Genomic DNA, 17,711 nt, shown 5'->3' on the forward strand with positions numbered 1-17,711 from the left:
AGACCTAATGACCCATATCAGGAATGGAAGAGGGGCTATTACTACAGACCACATAGACATTAAAAGGATAAAAAAGGAATATCTACAACAACCTTATGCATAAAATTGAACAACTTAGACAAAACCAAACCATTCCTTGCAAGCCACAAACTACTAAAACTCACCCAAGAAGAAACAGATAACCTGAAGCTTACTTTATCTATTACAGAAGTTAAATTTGTAGTTAAAAACCTTTCAAAAAAGAAACTTCAGGCTCAGATGATTGCATTGGTAAATCCTACCAAATATTTAAAGAAGAAATAACATCCATTCTCTACATCTCTTCTAGAAAATGGAAGAAAAGGAACACTTTATAACTCATTTTATGAGCATTGTCCTGAAACCAAAAATTGACAAAAGCAATATAAGAAAAGAAAACTAAAAACCAGTATCCAATATCTTTCATGAACATGGACTTATTAGACTGGCCAACAAAATATCAGCAAATCAAATCCCAAACTACATGAGAACAATGACACATCATGACCGAGTGGAGTTAATCTAAGAAACGCATAGCTGGTTTTGTATTAAAAATATCAATCAATATAATCCCTCATAGCAACAGAATAAAAAATAAAGCCACATGATTATGTCAACTGACGCAGAAAAAGCATTTGACAAAATTCAACATCCATTCATGAAATAAATCTCTCAGCAAAAAGGATTAGAAGAGAATTCAACCTGAAAACGACATCTTCCAAAATGCCACAGCGGACATCATGCTAAGTGGTGCGAGACTGAATGCTTTTCCCAAAGATCAGGAGCAGTGTCAGGATTTCTGCTCTTACTGCTGCTGGGCACTTTCATACTGGAAGCCCTAGCCAGTGTACCAAGGCAGGTTTAAACAAATTAAAAGGCATACAAATTAAAACAGACGAAACAAATGGCTTTATTTTCAGATGACATGATCGTCTATGTAGAAAGTCCCAAGGAATTTACAAAATAGGTCTTAGGACTAATATATGGGTTTGGCAAGGTCACAAATACCAGGGCAACAGACAAAAATATTTCTATATACCAGCAATGAGAAACTGGAAACAGAAATTTAAAACCAAAACCATCCACAACTCCCAAACCAAAAATACTTGGACATAAATCTAACAAAATGTGTGTAGGATCTGTAAGCTGAGAATTATGAAAGGTTGATGAAAGAAGTCAAACAAAAATGCTGATGACAGGAATAAAAGAAAATATAAATACATGGAGAGAAATAATGTGTTTTAGGTTGAAAAACTCAATATGGTTGGATACTGTCAATTTTCCTCAAATAAATCTATAGATTTAATGCAATTCCGACCAAAATTCCAGCAGAATTTTTGGTAGATATCAACAAGCTGATTCTAAAATATATATGGAAAGGCAAAGAAACTAGAATAGCAAAAGCCATTTGAAAAAAAAAAAAAAGTTGGAGGACTCATAGTAGCTGATTTTCTTACTATAAAATAACAGTAATCAAGAAAGGTAATCGTCAAGAAGACTGTCAAAGGAATAAAAACATAGATCAGTGGGAACAGAATGGAGAATAAGATATAGTCCCACATAAATATGACTGATTGATTTTTCACAAAAATGCAAAGGCAGTTCAATGGAGAAAGGATCATTTGAGCATTTGGGTAACTCAGCATTTCTCGGGATTTGAACACCCACATGCCAAAAGAAATAAACATTGACCTAAATTTCACACTTCATGAAAAAGTAATTCAAATTGGGCCATTGATCTAAATGTAAAACCGTAAAACTTGTAGAAGAAAACACAGGAGAAAATCTCTGTGACCTTGGACTGGGCAAAGATTTCTTAGGAATGACACGAAAAGCACAACCCAACAAAGAAAAAAAACTGCATAAAATTTACAACTCTGCTCTAAGAAAGACACTGATGGGAGAATGAAAAGACAGCATGCAGACTGGGGAAAAATATCTGCAGAGACAGATCTGATAAAGGACCTATGTCCAGAATAAAGAACTCTTAAAATTCAACAATGAGAGAGCAAACAAATCAACTTAAAATGAGCAAAAGATCTGTAGTCACTTCCCCAAATAAGTCCATGCAAAGATGGTCAACATGACTAGCCATTAGGGAAATGGGAATTAAACTGCAACAAGATATCATCACAAGCCTGTCAGAATGGCTGAAATCAAAACAAAACAAAGAGGAAGATGAACAGCAAAAGTGATTAAGACTAAATGCTGGTGAGACTGTAGGACAATCAGAGGAACTCTCACACATTGTTGGGAGGAATGTAAAACGGTACAGTCACTGGGAAGACAGTGTCACAGAATTACCACATGATCTAGAAATCTCAGTCCCGGGCATTTAGTCCAGGGAAATAAAAACTTATGTTCGGACTTCTTGGTGGCGCAGTGGATAAGAATCTCCCTGATAGCTCAGTTGGTAAAGTATCCACCTGCAATGCAGGAGACCCCAGTTTGATTCCTGGGTCAGGAAGATCTGCTGGAGAAGGGATAGGCTATCCACTCCAGTATTCTTGGGCTTCCCTTGTGGCTCAGCCAGTAAAGAATCCACCTGCAATGCAGGAGACCTCAGTTCGATTCCTGAATTGGGAAGATCCCCTGGAGAAGGGAAAGGCTACCCACTCCAGTATTCTGGCCGGGAGAATACCATGGACTGTATAGCCCATAGGGTCGCAAAGAGTCGGACATGACTGAGTGACTTTCACTTTCACCAATACAAGAGACATGGATTCGATCCTTGGTCCAGGAAGATCCCACATGCCGCGGAGCAGCTAAGCCTGTGCGCCACAACCCCTGAGCTCACGAGCCACAACTCCCATGTGCCTAAAGCCCATGCTCCACAAGAGAAGCCACTGCAATGAGAAGCCCACGTACTGCAAGGAAGAGTAATCCCCACTCACGGCAACTGGAGAAAGCCTGCACAAAAAGCAACGAAGACCTAGTGCAGCCAAAAAAAAAAGCACAATTTGTGTTCACACGAAAACTCACACATGAATGTTTGCACATGTGCGTGCTCGTTGCTTCAGTCGTATCAGGCTCTGTGCAACACTACAGACTACAGCCTGCCAGGCTCCTCTGTGCATGGGATTCTCCAGGCAAGAATACTGGAGTGGGTTGCCATGCCCTCCTCCAGGGGATCTTCCCAACCCAGGGATCGAACCCACGCTGCCTGCATCTCCTGTACCGCAGGAAGATTCTTTACCCACTGAGTCACCTGGTCTCAGTCATGAGTGTTTAAAGCAGTTGTATTCATAAGTGCTCCCAACTGGAAACAACCAGAATATCCATCAACAGGTGAATAAACAAACTGTGATACAGCTATATGATAGAATGCTATTCAGCGATAAAAAGGAATGAGTTAATAATACAAATCATGGATATGCAACACCAAGGCTTGCTTTCAAAGGCATTATGGTGAGAGAAAGCATCCAGTCTCAAAGGTTACATTACTGGATGACTCAATTCATGAGATATTCTGGAATAGAGCTGTCAGGGTTTGGAGTCAGGTGGAGTCTGACACAAGGAGTTTTGGGGGGTAATGAGATGACTGCATCTTCATTGTGGTGCTAGTTCCAGAAATCTATGCATGTATGAAGACCCATAGACCTGAATACCATCACCACTACCAAATTTTATTTATTATACGCAAATTTAGAAGATATAGCTCCTTGGTTGTTTTGATCACTAGATCTACTTTGGTCAATAAAGCAGGTACCTGAGTGATCTCTCACTCTGTGGTTTGTTCTCTGACTGCAGAAAACACCAAAGTGCCACCTCCTGGCTACCACAGGTGCTGTCGGTTGGTCTGGCAATCAGCATTGACAGGATATCCACTGGAGGCAATGCAGAGTGCCAGGCAGCCTACGGGTGGGGACGGAAGTGCCAGAGATGAAGAAGGTATGCTTTTCTCTTCTGCGGGGATTCATGACCCAGCTGGATGAGTGGAAGAGACAAATACCCAACAACTGAAGAGCTTTTAACAGTTCATACACTTGGAAGACCATTTAGTCTCATGCCCATATTTTACAGATAAGAAAACTGAGGCTCAAAGAAGTGAGCTGATTTGCAGACCTTGAAACTGGAACACAAGCTTGTGGACTGACCCAGATCCATGTTCTATCACAGTAGACTTTTCCAAATATCATGCACAAATGAACATAAGCTGTAAAAATAAGTATCCCTAAATGTCATGGAAATAAATTTTCAGAGGAAGGGAGTTTTTAGGTTGGTTTTAAAGAATGCCGGGGTTGGTACTCAAATGAGAGAGGGGAAAATATTCAAGTAATTGGGAATCCTTTCACAACCTACACAGATCATGGGGTTTTAAAAAAATACTTATTTATTTTTAATTGATTGATGATTGGTTTACAATACTGGTTTGATTTCTGTCATACATCAACATGAATTAACCACGGGTATTCTTTACCACTTCACCATTCTTTACCACTGAGCCACCTGGGAAGCTCCTTGATAGCCACTAACCGTCTAGTCAAGGCTATGGTTTTTCCTGTGGTCATGTATGGGTGTGAGAGTTGGACTGTGAAGAAGGCTGAGCGCTGAAGAATTGATGGTTTTGAACTGTGGCGTTGGAGAAGACTCTTGAGAGTCCCTTGGACTGCAAGGAGGCCCAGCCAGTCCATTCTGAAGGAGATCAGCCCTGGGATTTCTTTGGAAGGAATGATGCTAAAGCTGAAACTCCAGTACTTTGGCCACCTCATGTGAGGAGTTGACTCATTGGAAAAGACTCTGATGCTGGGAGGGATTGGGGGCAGGAGGAGAAGGGGACGACAGAGGATGAGATGGCTGGATGGCATCACTGACCCGATGGATGTGAGTCTGGGTGAACTCCGGGAGTTGGTGATGGACAGGGAGGCCTGGCGTGCTGCGATTCATGCGGTCGCAAAGAGTCAGACACGACTGAGCGACTGATCTGATCTGATCTGATCTGATACCTATAATTTCCTCCCTCTTGGATCATGGGTTTTTTAAGGCCTGTGTAAGAGAATATATAAATCTCTCTCTCACTTAGATGTATAACATCCAGATGATTTTTTGTTTGGTGTACATTTTTTTAAATAAAATAGTTTTATTTTGTTAATTTATTGGCTGCACTACATGGCATGTGGGAATCTTAGTTTTTCGACCAGGGGTTGAACTCACCCTCTGTCCTGCATGGAAGTGTAGAGGTTTAACCACTGGACCACAGGGAAGTCCCTACACTGGCTTTTTAGAAAGTTCTTTAAAAAATATTTTATTGAAGTATAGTTGATTTACAGTGTAGTGTTAATTTCTGCTGTACAGCAAAGTGACTCAGTTATACATGGGCTTCCCTGTGGCTCAGCTGGTAAAGAATCCGCCTGCAATATGGGAGACCTCGGTTCGATTCCTGGGTTCGGAAGATCCCCTGGAGAAGGAAAAGGCTACCCACTCCAGTATTTTGGCTTGGAGAATTCCATGGACTGACTGTATAGTCCACGGGGTTGAAAAGAGTTGGACATGACTAAGTGACTTTCACTTTCTTTGTTATATATATATATATACATATATATATGTTTTCATTTCTTTTCCATTAAGGTTTATCACAGGATATTGAATCAAGTTCCCTGTGCTATACAGGAGAAGCTTGTTGTTTACCCATCCTATATATATTACTTTGCATCTGCTAATCCCAAACTCCCAATTCTTCCCTTCCCCACCCCAAGATGATTTTTATTTTTATTTTTTTCCAGATGATTTTTATATGACTAAATTAAAAATATCATTTTCATTAAAAAAACATGCTGTGTCTACGACGCTTCACTCTCCTTTGATTATTTTATATGCAAAAATGCAAACTAGAATTGATGGAGCACTTCACAGGAGAGCTTGATTAAAGCCTAATAAAATGAGAAATCTAATAGCACTAACTTCGCTGGCACATCCCAGCAACATTAACTGCAGGGGTTTGGGGAAAGGGACTGCTGTGCAGCTGTGAATGCTGAAACCATTCAGGGAGAGGGTCCCTTCTGGATGCTGCTGGGCCAGAGCAGAGGCGTCTCTGATGGTTTTCTGAGCCACCTTCCCACCTCAGGGGGTGGGCTTCCCTTCTTGCCCTTCCCTATTCCTCCCTGTCTGGATGACTTCACCGAGCATAGGAATTCCTCATGTGTGCTCAGGGCTTACAGCAGTGCCAGAGTCCCAGCAGAAAATAGGGCAAACGGCACCTACTTTCCTCTGCTGCACAAATAATGAAAGATTAAGTCCCTGTTGTCATCAAGGCAAGACAAACAGCATCCAGGACATCTCTTTTGTTCTGGGAGACAGGATGGTAGGTGGGGGAAAGCAGCGGAGTAAAGGATGACCTGGGTGTCATCTCCGTTTAGCCATGTGAGCTTGAGAAAATCATTTAATTTGGAGCGCAACTCTTTCCTTTTCTGCAAAATAAGGATTCTACTAGATGCTCTGTTTGCCTCATAAGTTCGTGCTGCTGCTGCTGCTGCTGCTGCTAAGTCACTTCAGTCGTGTCCGACCCTGTGTGACCCCATTGATGGCAGCCCACCAGGCTTCCCCGTCCCTGGGATTCTCCAGGCAAGAACACCGGAGTGGATTGCCATTTCCTTCTCCAATGCATGAAAGTGAAAAGTGAAAGGGAAGTTGCTCAGTCATGTCCGACTCTTAGCGACCCCATGGACTGCAGCTCACCAGGCTCCTCCATCCATGGGATTTTCCAGGCAAGAGTACTGGAGTCGGGTGCCATTGCCTTCTCTAATAGGAGCAACTCGGGCATGCAAAAAAGATAAATAAACAAAACCCCTCTGCCTTTGAGGGTCTTTCTACTCTAAGAGAAGATATGCCAGCCAAATCTGAAAAACTACAGGAGTATCATGCCAAGGGAAGGTACTGTATGCAATTACATCAGTTAGAGAAGGGATTTTACCTTAGAGATCTCTAGGCACCTAAAACACACAAATAAGTTCTCTAAACAAAAGTGAAACTCCTTATCAAGGCTCCCCCTCTACTAGCTGCCTTCTTATTTCTCATAATCCAGGGGATCTCTACGCTGTGATAAATCTAAACCTTCCTCCTCTTTGGTTTTAAAGGTTTGAGCAGGGCAGATACAATCTCTGATGGTCATCTAACTCAAGTCTCCCAGACTCTCTTCCGTATGGATAATCAAATAGTGAACACAACCAGATAAGCAAAAAGAATGTATAACTTTCCAATCATTAGTAAAAAAAGAATCAATAAAACTCGAACAACAACAACTAGACAAGAAGAAGGAAATAGCAGGGAAGTATTAAAAATGGAAAGTGCTTGAATAACACAAATTTAAAAAGCCAAAATACTGTCATTTTTTATAAGAAATGGGATATAACTCCTTTATGGGATGAAGATGGCTCACAGATTAGGTCAAAGACAAAATTTAACTATACTCCATTTATAACAGAGTATAGATGTTTAGATGCATCTAAAACAAAAAGACACAGAAAGATAAATGAAAGGATGGACAAAGACGTGCCAGGAAGAAAGTGAGGATGGGAATAGGAATAATAGGCAAAGCAAAATCCAAGGCAAAACCCACAAGACTTGTTTCTTTTATATTGACAAAAATGTAATAAAAAATGAAAACGATCATCTTCATGCGACTGAATAACATGGTACTGAAACGAAGCAAAAACTGTTCTCACGCAAAAGAAATGGACAAAATCGCGATGTCCGCGGGTGACCTGGTGCTTGGCAGTTCTAGTAGTCAAAAAGCAAATGAGTGTGGAGACCGTCTGAATAATCAACAGATTTGATTTTGTAGTTACATGAAAATCTTATACACATTTATCGTGGTCCCCAGAGCATTTAGAAGGGAGGCCTGGCATGTTGCAGTCCATGGGGTCGCAAAGAGTCAGACACGATTGAGCGACTGAACTGCACTGATTATGAATTGGGCCAAAAGTAACACTCCTCTTCCCAGTTACAAAAAGTAGGATACGCACTGGCCCTAATCACAGTGACATAAAACTAGAAATTATATAAAGGTTAACAGTAAAACAACCTTATCATTGAGAACTATTTTTTTTAAAGTATCTCTTTAGGCTGGATTAGAGATGATAATTGCAGTTATAGACAATAAAGAAATTAATGAAAAAGAGAATTTTACATTAGTATTCATGGATGCAGTCAAAGCTACATTCAAAAGAAAACACACTGCCTTAAATACTTTTGTTATTAAACAAGAAAAAGGAAGTAAATTAAATACCAAAGTGGAAGTAGTGAAAGTGTTAGTAGCTCTGTTGTGTCCGACTCTTTCTTTGTGACTACATGTCCATGGAATTCTCCAGACAAGAACACTGGAGTGGGTTGCAATTCCCTTCTCCAGGGGATCTTCCTGATCCAGGGCTCAAACCCAGGTCTCCTGCACCACAGGCAGATTCTTTACCGACTGAGCTATCAGGGAAACCCAAATTAAATAGATAGAGTAAAACCCAAATTAAATAGATAGATTAAAATCTATCTATTTAATTTTAAATCTAGATTTAAAAACCTAGATAAAGGACTAAAAAAACCAAAGTAAAAATTAGTGACGATAAAAGCAGAAACTGATGCATGAGAAAAACAAAATAGATGATAAACCCAAGAGTTGGTTCTTTGAACAGACCATTAAACCACCAAACCCATGGCAAGGTCTAGTCAGGAATAAAACAAGGCAAAAACACAAATATCTAACATGAGGAATGAGAAAGGGATTTAAGAAAGGATGTGTTGTTTTTAGAAATTATGAGAATGACATTTATAATTTTCTGTTAATAAATTAAGTAGTTTGTGAAATGCACGCTTTTATAGGAAAATATAAATTATAAAAATTGACTCAAAGAAAGGTGAAATAATCAGAATCAATTCATAACTAGGGGAAATTGTTTTATGTTGTCATAAAAACATTCTCCTAAACATTATTGGGCACAGATGATGGGACAGGCAAACCACGCCCCAGGTAATTCCTATGCTGTGGAAAATCCTCTAGAACAGAAATGGACAGACACCATCCCGACTCATTTTACTTAATCCTGGCAGCAAAACTTGAGGAATATCTCTTTCACAGACACACCCCCAGAGACCAATCTCATAAGGACAGATGCAAATATCTGAAAGAATTAACAAACTGATTTCAGCAGGATAATACACCATGACCAAAAGGGCATATAGCCAACAGTGTAAGGATGGTTCACTAATAAAAAATGCACCCACACTGCTCAGCTTATTCATAGGTCACATCTATGTGTTATCTGAGTGCTTTTCCCACTAGAATTATCTCCTTGCCTGACAGCTTTCTCTTTAGGCAAGTATGAAGTTTTGTCCTTCTATTGTTTTTATTTTACAATACTCCTTGATAGATAAAACAGTATTTCTCTTTACAGTATATACTAGAATGTACTTAAAAATTAAAAAAAAAAAACTTTTTGTTTTGTATTGGGATATAGCCAATTAACAGACAATGGTGTGGACAGTTTCAGGTGAACAGCAAAGGGACTCAGCCATACATATAGATGTATCTATCTGTTCTCTGCTAAACTCCCCTCCCATCCAGGCTGCCACACAACACTGAGCAGAGTTCCCTGTACTACACAGTAGGTCCTTGTTGGTTATCCATTTTAAAAACAGCAGTTTGTATATGTTGATCCCAAACTCCCTAACTATCCCTTCCCCGATCCTTCCCCATCCCTGCAACCATAAGTTCAGTTCTCTAAGTCTGCAAATCTCTTTTCATGTTGTAAGTTCATTTGTATCATTTCTTTTTTAGATTCCACATATAAGCAATGTCATTGGATATTTCTGCTTCTCTGCCTGACTTACTGTACTTATTATCATATCATCACTACAATATTAGTTTAAAAAATACTTATTTATTTATTTGGCTGTATTGGGTCTTAGTTGCGGCATGCGGGACCTTACTTCTCCAGCCAGGGATTGAACCCTTGTTTCTGCATTGGAAGGTGGATTCTTACTGGACCACCAGGGAAGTCCCACTACAATATTAGTTTTAAGTTTTTTTCTAACCCAACAGTAATCTTCGGCAGCAGAGCATTGTGGATAAAGGAGAGAATATACTTCCTCCCTTGTACTCAGCTGGTAAAGAATCTCCTGCAATGCAGGAGACCCTGGTTTGATTGCTGGGTTGGGAAGATCAGATGGAGAAGGGGTAGGCTACTCACTCCAGTGTTCTTGGACTTCCCTGATGGCTCAGACAGTACAGAATCCGCCTGCAATGCAGGAGACCTGAGTTCGATCCCTGGGTTGGGAAGATCTCCTGGAGAAGGAATGGCAACCCACTCCAGTATTCTGTCCTGGAGAATCCATGGACTATATAGTCCATGGGGTCGCAGAGTTGGACATGACTGAGCGACTTTCACTTTCACTTGTAGAAAAGTATTATCAGGCTAAAACCAAGCATAATGACCAATCCTAGAGACCTTGGCTGGATCTTTAAATAGAATTTTTAAATGACAGAGGCTATGTTAATAGATACTGTCTATTTTTTTTGTTGTTTTTACTACTTTTATAAACAACAGGTAAGAAAATAATTAACTGGAAATGAAAATATATGATTCTATTCACACCAAAACACTCCATACATCTTGACCCATCAAATACTATTTTTAAAAATTGAGGTTTTTACAGTAAAATTAGGAGCAGTAAAATTCACAGATGTTTAAGTGTTTAGGTAGATGATTTTTGACATCCAAATCAAGAGAGAGAATATTTCCATCATGCCAGAGAGTTTCCTCTGAATGTTCTTTTTAAAGACTTAGTTCTATATTTGTAAGTCAAATTGACTTACTTAGCTTTTGAGAGCTAAAAAGATTAGCTCATTACTTAGACCTAGAAAGCCAGAGAGCCACTGTACTAAGAACAAACTCACAAAATACAGAACTTTCCCTTCATCTTTTCTCTGTTTTCATGAATTGTACCTTTAGGATTGTGAGAATTTTATAAAGAAAATAGTTAATCTTTGAAGGTGACAAACCAGGCAAATGCTATAATGGTAATCTTAAAGGAACTAATTAAAATACAACAATAGAATATAGGTTTATTCAAACTGCTTGAAATAGATGGTTTGGAATTTAAACTATATTTGGTGGCCTATATATTCTACTTAATGGGCTTCCCAGGTGGCTCAGTGGTAAAGAATCCATCTCCAATGCAAGAGATGTGGGTTCAATTCCTGGTTAGGGAAGATCCACTGGAGAAGGAAATGGCAACCCACACCAGTAGTCTTGCTTGGAAGATCCCAGGGACAGAGCAGCCTGGCAGGCTACAGTCTATGGAGTTACAAAGAGTTGGACACGACTTAGTGACTAAACAACAATATTCTACTTATTTAGTAAGATTCCTTGCAAGAGAATTTGACTTCATTTGATTTCTTTTAATAGACTGATAATCTTTGGTTTCCAATCTCCAGTTTTCAATAATTAAAAAAATTATGTTGAGGCTATAAACCCACAGTTGTTGGATTAGGTTCAGCCTCGCTTTGTAGGATAAGAACAGGAACAGGGTTAATAATCCCTCAAAGTCCAAGATAACCACCTATCATCTTTTTATCTTTTTTTCTTTAAACATATATCCACTCTGTTAAAAATTCTTGTCCCATATAGGTCATTACAGAGTACTGAAAAGAGTTTCCTGTGCTATACAGTAGGGTTTTATTAGGTATCTATTTTACACATGGAAGTGTGTATATGTTAATCCCAGTCTCCCAATTTATCCCTCCCCGGCCCTATCACCTGGTAACCCATAAGTTTGTTTTCTACATCTGTGACTATTTCTGTTCTGTAGATAATAAGTTCATTTCTACTATTTTTAAGATTCCTTATATAAGGGACAGCACATGATATTTGTTTTTCTCTCTCTGACTGACTTCACTCAGTATGACGATCTCTAGGTCTCTCTGTGTTGCTGCAGATGATATCATTTCACTCCGTTTTATGGCTGTGTAGTAGTAACCCACTGTCTATATGCACCACATCTCTGTCCATTCTCCTGTCAGTGGACGTTCAGGGTGCTTCCATGTCTTGGCTATTGTAAACAGTGCTACAGCCAACACTGGGATGCATGGATCGTTCTGAATTATGCTTGCTGTCTCTCTTGCTTCATATTCCATCTTTATCTCCCTTTCTGCACCTATATGTGGGCATACAGGCTTTGTCACGGAAAACTGTGGGGCCTCAAAATGCAGCCTATAAACACCAGAATCCCAAACAATAATTTCTAGAAGTTGCAGACTTCTGGAGACTGTGGGAATCACGAGAAAAGGCTCTGACACTTTATGACAAAATCTCTGATAATGGAATGGGCCACAAGCACTTTGTGACTTTGAAACAAATTAATCTTTTTTTAAAAACAATATTCTTCCTTTTCTATTCCATTAATCTGCCATTCATCTTTTTAACATTTATGATTCTCCATTAATCTGCCATTCATCTTTTTAACATTACGATTCTAAAACATATCACAATTCCACAAAACTTGCGTTTTCTAAATGTCAACCCTCTAAATATGCATTTATTTGAAAAAAGTTAATCTTTTAAATGGTGACCAACTCCTTTAAAAACCATCCTGGTCTGACCAGGGAGGAGAATGCACTAGTATTCACTCTGGGACCTTCTCTTCCAGACTTACTCCTGGAAAGCAGCTACTCCAAGTCTTTTTGAGTGGGGGTATCTCTTTTCTGTAGTTACTGCTCTCTACATACACCTCTAAGGGACTGCATTAACCTGGGGTCCTCTCACCCCCATCAGGGATGTGATTAACACACAAAGGGCTTTCATAAAATTGTGCTGGTCATTTCAGTGCTTCAGGTATTTTCTGTGTGGTGATATACACACTTGGCCTTTGGGATTTAACTATTCTCTACTTCAGTTCTTTGGTTTGACTGCAGAGTTATAATATTTATGCTCTTTTGATCTCAATTAACAAATTGATTTGGCTGCTCAATGATGGAGAACATTCTGTTCATTCTGTTTTCCTTTCAGAGGCTTGGGAGACAGATGCTCTGGCTTTTTGCAGGATGCCTGGTGACTTTATTCCTTGCTTTTGTGTCTCTGCTCTCTGTTCTCCCAGTTTTCCTTTTTTCTCTCCCTTTACCTCTTTCTTTCCTTCCCTCTTCCTTCCTTTCTTTCTCCTCTCTTCCCCCTCTCCTTTGCCCAACTAGCTATAAATCAGAGATCTTAATGATACTGATTTGTCATGGAAATAACGTACTATTTGGGATAAATAAGAGTTTATCACCCTATGAAAGTGTTAGTTGCTTATTTGTGTCCAATTCTTTGCGACCCCATGGACTGTAGCCTGCCAGGCTCCTCTGTCCATGGAGTTCTCCAGGCAAGAATACTGGAGTGGGTTTTGCCATTTTCTCCTCCAAGGGATCTTCCTGACCCAGGGATTGAATCTGGGTCTCCTGCATTGCAGGCAGATTCTTTACTGTCTGAGCCATGAGGGAATCCCAAGAATAGTGGAGTGGGTAGCCAGTCCTTTCACCAGGGGATCTTTCCCACCCAGGGACTGAACCCGGGTGTCTTGCACTGCAGGTGGATTTTTTACCATCTGAGTCACCAGGGAAGCTCATCTTATTCTTCTATGAACAACCATCATTTGGGGCAACAGAGTGCTTGTGCTTTGAGTCATTTTGTAGGAGGGCTGACTATCCCGAGGTCGCTGTGCTGTGAGGTCAGGTGCTGACCTTCTAGTCAGCAGCTCTGGGATGAGCCCTCCCAGCCTCAGCACCAGATGAGTGAGCATATGAGGGTCCCAAAGATCCTCAGTCATTGGGTAACTCCCAGCTTTTGTGACTTCCTAACTAAAACCCTGCATATTGTGGAGCAAAGGTAAACTGGCCCCATGGTGCCCTTTTCAAATTCTGGACCCACGGAATCCGTGATCAGAATAAAATGGTCATATGCTACTAGATTTAAAGTAGACAACCAACAAGGACTGACTGTATAGCACAGGGAACTTGGCCCAATACTCTACAGTAATCTAAGTGGGAAAAGAATCTGAAAAGGAAGGATACTTGTATGGGTATAACTGAATCACTCTGCTGTACACTTGAAACTAACACATCACTGTTAATTGACTATACTCCAATATAAAATAAAAGTGTAAAAAATAATTAAATGGTCATTTTTTTTTTTAACTCCACTAAGTCTTAGGGTGGAAGGTAGCACCCAAGCAACAGTTGACTGAAATCCAAATTTGGGAACTGTGAGGTGCTCCTGTAGCAGAATCCTTAAACAGTTGGCCCTGGCTTTGGGAAGTGGGTGGTAGCTGGAAGAGCCTTGAGGAGCCTGCTGGTGGAATCACGATGGGCTTTAAGGAGGCGGTCACGAGGGCCTGAAGGGAAGCAAGGAAAATATGATCTCAAGCACGAGGCAAGGAGGCTTTTATCATGAAGTGGTGGAAAACTTGATAACCCTGCTGCCTATGGGAAGGCAGAGAACAGAAGATGTACCTAACAAACTGGTGCTCAAGATACAGATTTCCAGACAGGATGCCGGACGTGCCATCTGGCTGCCTCTTGCTGTCTATGAAAACACGTGAGAGGAGAAGCATGCTCTTAATACAGAGCTGCTTGGCTCTCATGCAAAGTTTAGAAGAAATATAAAGGAGCTTGCACTTGCTGGGTTTGAAAATAAAACTGTTTCTTATTCTCAGCTTCTCCAGATGGCAAATGATTCTCAAATTAAGAAATGGTTTCGGGGCAATGATCAGATCCAGAGTGGGTCTGGAAAAATCCTTTGTCAAAACCTCAGAAAGATCTAAGGCAGTACTTCATAGAAATCTCCAGGCAGATGAAAGGCTCTAAAGATCTTCAGGGCATGCCTCACAAATTTTCTCACAATGAGGCTCTGAAAAGTCTTAGGGGTCTTGTCCCATAGTAGCTCATAAGCAACCCAAGAACAGGAGAGCTTATCTTGCAGAGATTTGTGGGCACGGTTTTAGTGAATTATAAATTTTTAAAAAATCAGCTGCTTATTGTTGGCCGTGCTGGGTCTTTGTTGATGTGGACAAGCTTTCTCTGGTTGTGGTGAACAGGGGCTATTCTCTAGTTGTGATGCTTGGGCTTCTCACCGCGGTGGCTTCTCTCGTTGTGGAGTACACGCTCTAGAACACGGGCTCAGCAGTTGTGGCACACAGGTTTAACTGCCCCCCAGCATGTGGGATCTACCGGACCCAGGGATGGAACCCGGGTCTCCTGCACTGCAGGGAGATTCTTAACCATCTGCGCCACCAGGAGGTATAATCATAATAAAAAGTAGCTGGTTGTAAGTTTGGGGTAAATTGTTATGCAGCAATAGTGACCTGAAATCAGAGAAACCTTAATTTTGTAAACGTATCATGGAAAGAATGCAGAGTTCAGGATAACTAAGAGTTAATTCCTTTGCAGAAAATATTACTTCCAACAAATTAAAAAAAAATTTTTTTACCATGTTGGAAGAACATGTAAGAACACAGACTTTCTTAGGATGTTTTCCAGCTTCCTTAAACATTATAAAATTATTCTTTTACTTTCTTAAGGATTCAGAGTTGTTACAATGAACATTAATTAGTAAATGTGCTTTAAAACAGATATATCTTCAAGGCTACTGGCATTCCTGTGACCACACCCCTGGACCACAAGCTCCAAAAATAATACCAGTGTGTGTAAATAAAGTACATGACGTTCTACTGGTGAAATAAAGCCTTTTCTACAAAATACAGGCTGTGAGCAGTACCAAAAAAATTGTCTTCAAGCCAGTTTAATCAACTTCAGGCACAAGCACCTAATTATAAGCCTAGTACTACTGATCAATATTATTCAGGCCAAAGAAAATAACTGTAATCAACTGACTAAAGGCTTGAGTTTCTATTATTGATTGACAAGGCCCTTCAACCCTTGATTTGAATTGCTTGATGAAGGCAACTGAGCAAAACTCTTTAATAAATTTCCAATAGCAATCTATCTAACTGCACTGAATATTAACAACATTTCCATATCAACTCCAAGTTTCTCCAAATAGTCCTCACTTGGACAGGGAATCAAGGGCATCACCAAGAAGAAAATGTGCAACCTAGTCATAATGTTTTCATCACAAATGAACTTCATACTTTATGATACAAATTAATTTAGAGTGAGTTACCAAGGAACCTGGGCCCGCTGTAGCCTCTTTTATTAATTTAAATGCTTGAGTCATTTTTTCCTTTTGGTGCAAGTATCTCATTTGTGGCATGCAAATTTGATTATTTATTTGGCTGCACGGGGTCTTAACTGTGGCATGCAGGATGTAGTTTCCTGACTAGGAATTGAACCCTGGGACCCCTGCATTGGGAGTGTGGAGTCTCAGCCACTGGCCCACCAGGGAAGTTGCAAGGCTTTTTCATATTTAGATAAAGTTTGTCAAATTCCTTATTGGAAATGGGATTGCTGCTGCTACTGCTGCTGCTAAGTCGCTTCAGTCGTGTCCGACTCTGTGAGACTCCATAGACGGCAGCCCACCAGGCTCCACTGTCCCTGGGATTCTCCAGGCAAGAACATTGGAGTGGGTTGCCATTTCCTTCTCCAATGCATGAAAGTGAAAAGTGAAAGTGAAGCTGCTCAGTCGTGCCTACCAGGCTCCTCTGTCCATGGGATTTTCCAGGCAAGAGTACTGGAGTGGGTTGCCATTGCTTTCTCCTGGAAATGGGGTTCAGTTCAGTTCAGTCACTCAGTCATATCCGACTCTTTGCGACCCCATGAATCGCAGCACGCCAGGCCTCCCTGTTTATTACCAACTCCTGGAGTTCACCCAGACTCACGTCCATCAAGTCAGTGATGCCATCCAGCCATCTTATCTCATGTCGTCCTCTTCTCCTCCTGCTCCCAATCCCCCCCAGCATCAGAGTCTTTTCCAATGAGTCAACTCTTCACATGAGGTGGCCAAAGTACTGGAGTTTCAGCTTCAGCATCATTCCTTCCAAAGAAATCCCAGGGCTGATCTCCTTCAGAATGGACTGGTTGGATCTCCTTGCAGTCCAAGGGACTCTCAAGAGTCTTCTCCAACACCACAGTTCAAAAGCATCAATTCTTTGGCACTCAGCCTTCTTCACAGTCCATCTCTCACATCCATATATGATCACAGGAAAAACCATAGCCTTGACTAGACAGACCTTTGTTGGTAAAGTAATATCCCTGCTTTTGAATATGCTATCTAGGTTGGTCATAACTTTCCTTCCAAGGAGTAAGCATCTTTTAATTTCATGGCTGCAATCACCATCTGCAGTGATTTTGGAGCCCCAAAAAATAAAGTCTGACACTGTTTCCACTGTTTCCCCATCTATTTCCCATGAAGTGATGGGACCAGATGCCATGATCTTCGTTTTCTGAAAGTTGAGCTTTAAGCCAACTTTTTCACTCTCCACTTTCACTTTCATCAAGAGGCTTTTAGTTCCTCTTCACTTTCTGCCATAAGGGTGGTGTCATCTGCATATGTGAGGTTATTGATATTTCTCCCGGCAATCTTGATTCCAGCTTGTGTTTCTTCCAGTCCAGCGTTTCTCATGATGTACTCTGCATATAAGTTAAATAAGCAGGGTGACAATATACAGCCTTGATGTACTCCTTTTCCTGTTTGGAACCAGTCTGTTGTTCCATGTCCAGTTCTATCTGTTGCTTCCTGACCTGCATACAGATTTCTCAAGAGGCAGGTCAGGTGGTCTGG

General features: G+C 40.6%; 1 protein-coding gene across 1 annotated transcript in view; it reads right to left on the reverse strand.

Annotated features, from left to right (window-relative positions):
- Positions 1 to 17,711, reverse strand: part of MYO1D (myosin ID) — a 254,685-nt gene that overhangs the window by 104,125 nt on the left and 132,849 nt on the right. The gene's annotated exons all lie outside the window — the stretch shown is intronic.

Source organism: Bison bison, unplaced genomic scaffold (genome assembly GCF_000754665.1).
Source record: "Bison bison bison isolate TAMUID 2011002044 unplaced genomic scaffold, Bison_UMD1.0 scf7180017864472, whole genome shotgun sequence".
Taxonomy (NCBI): Eukaryota; Metazoa; Chordata; class Mammalia; order Artiodactyla; family Bovidae; genus Bison; species Bison bison.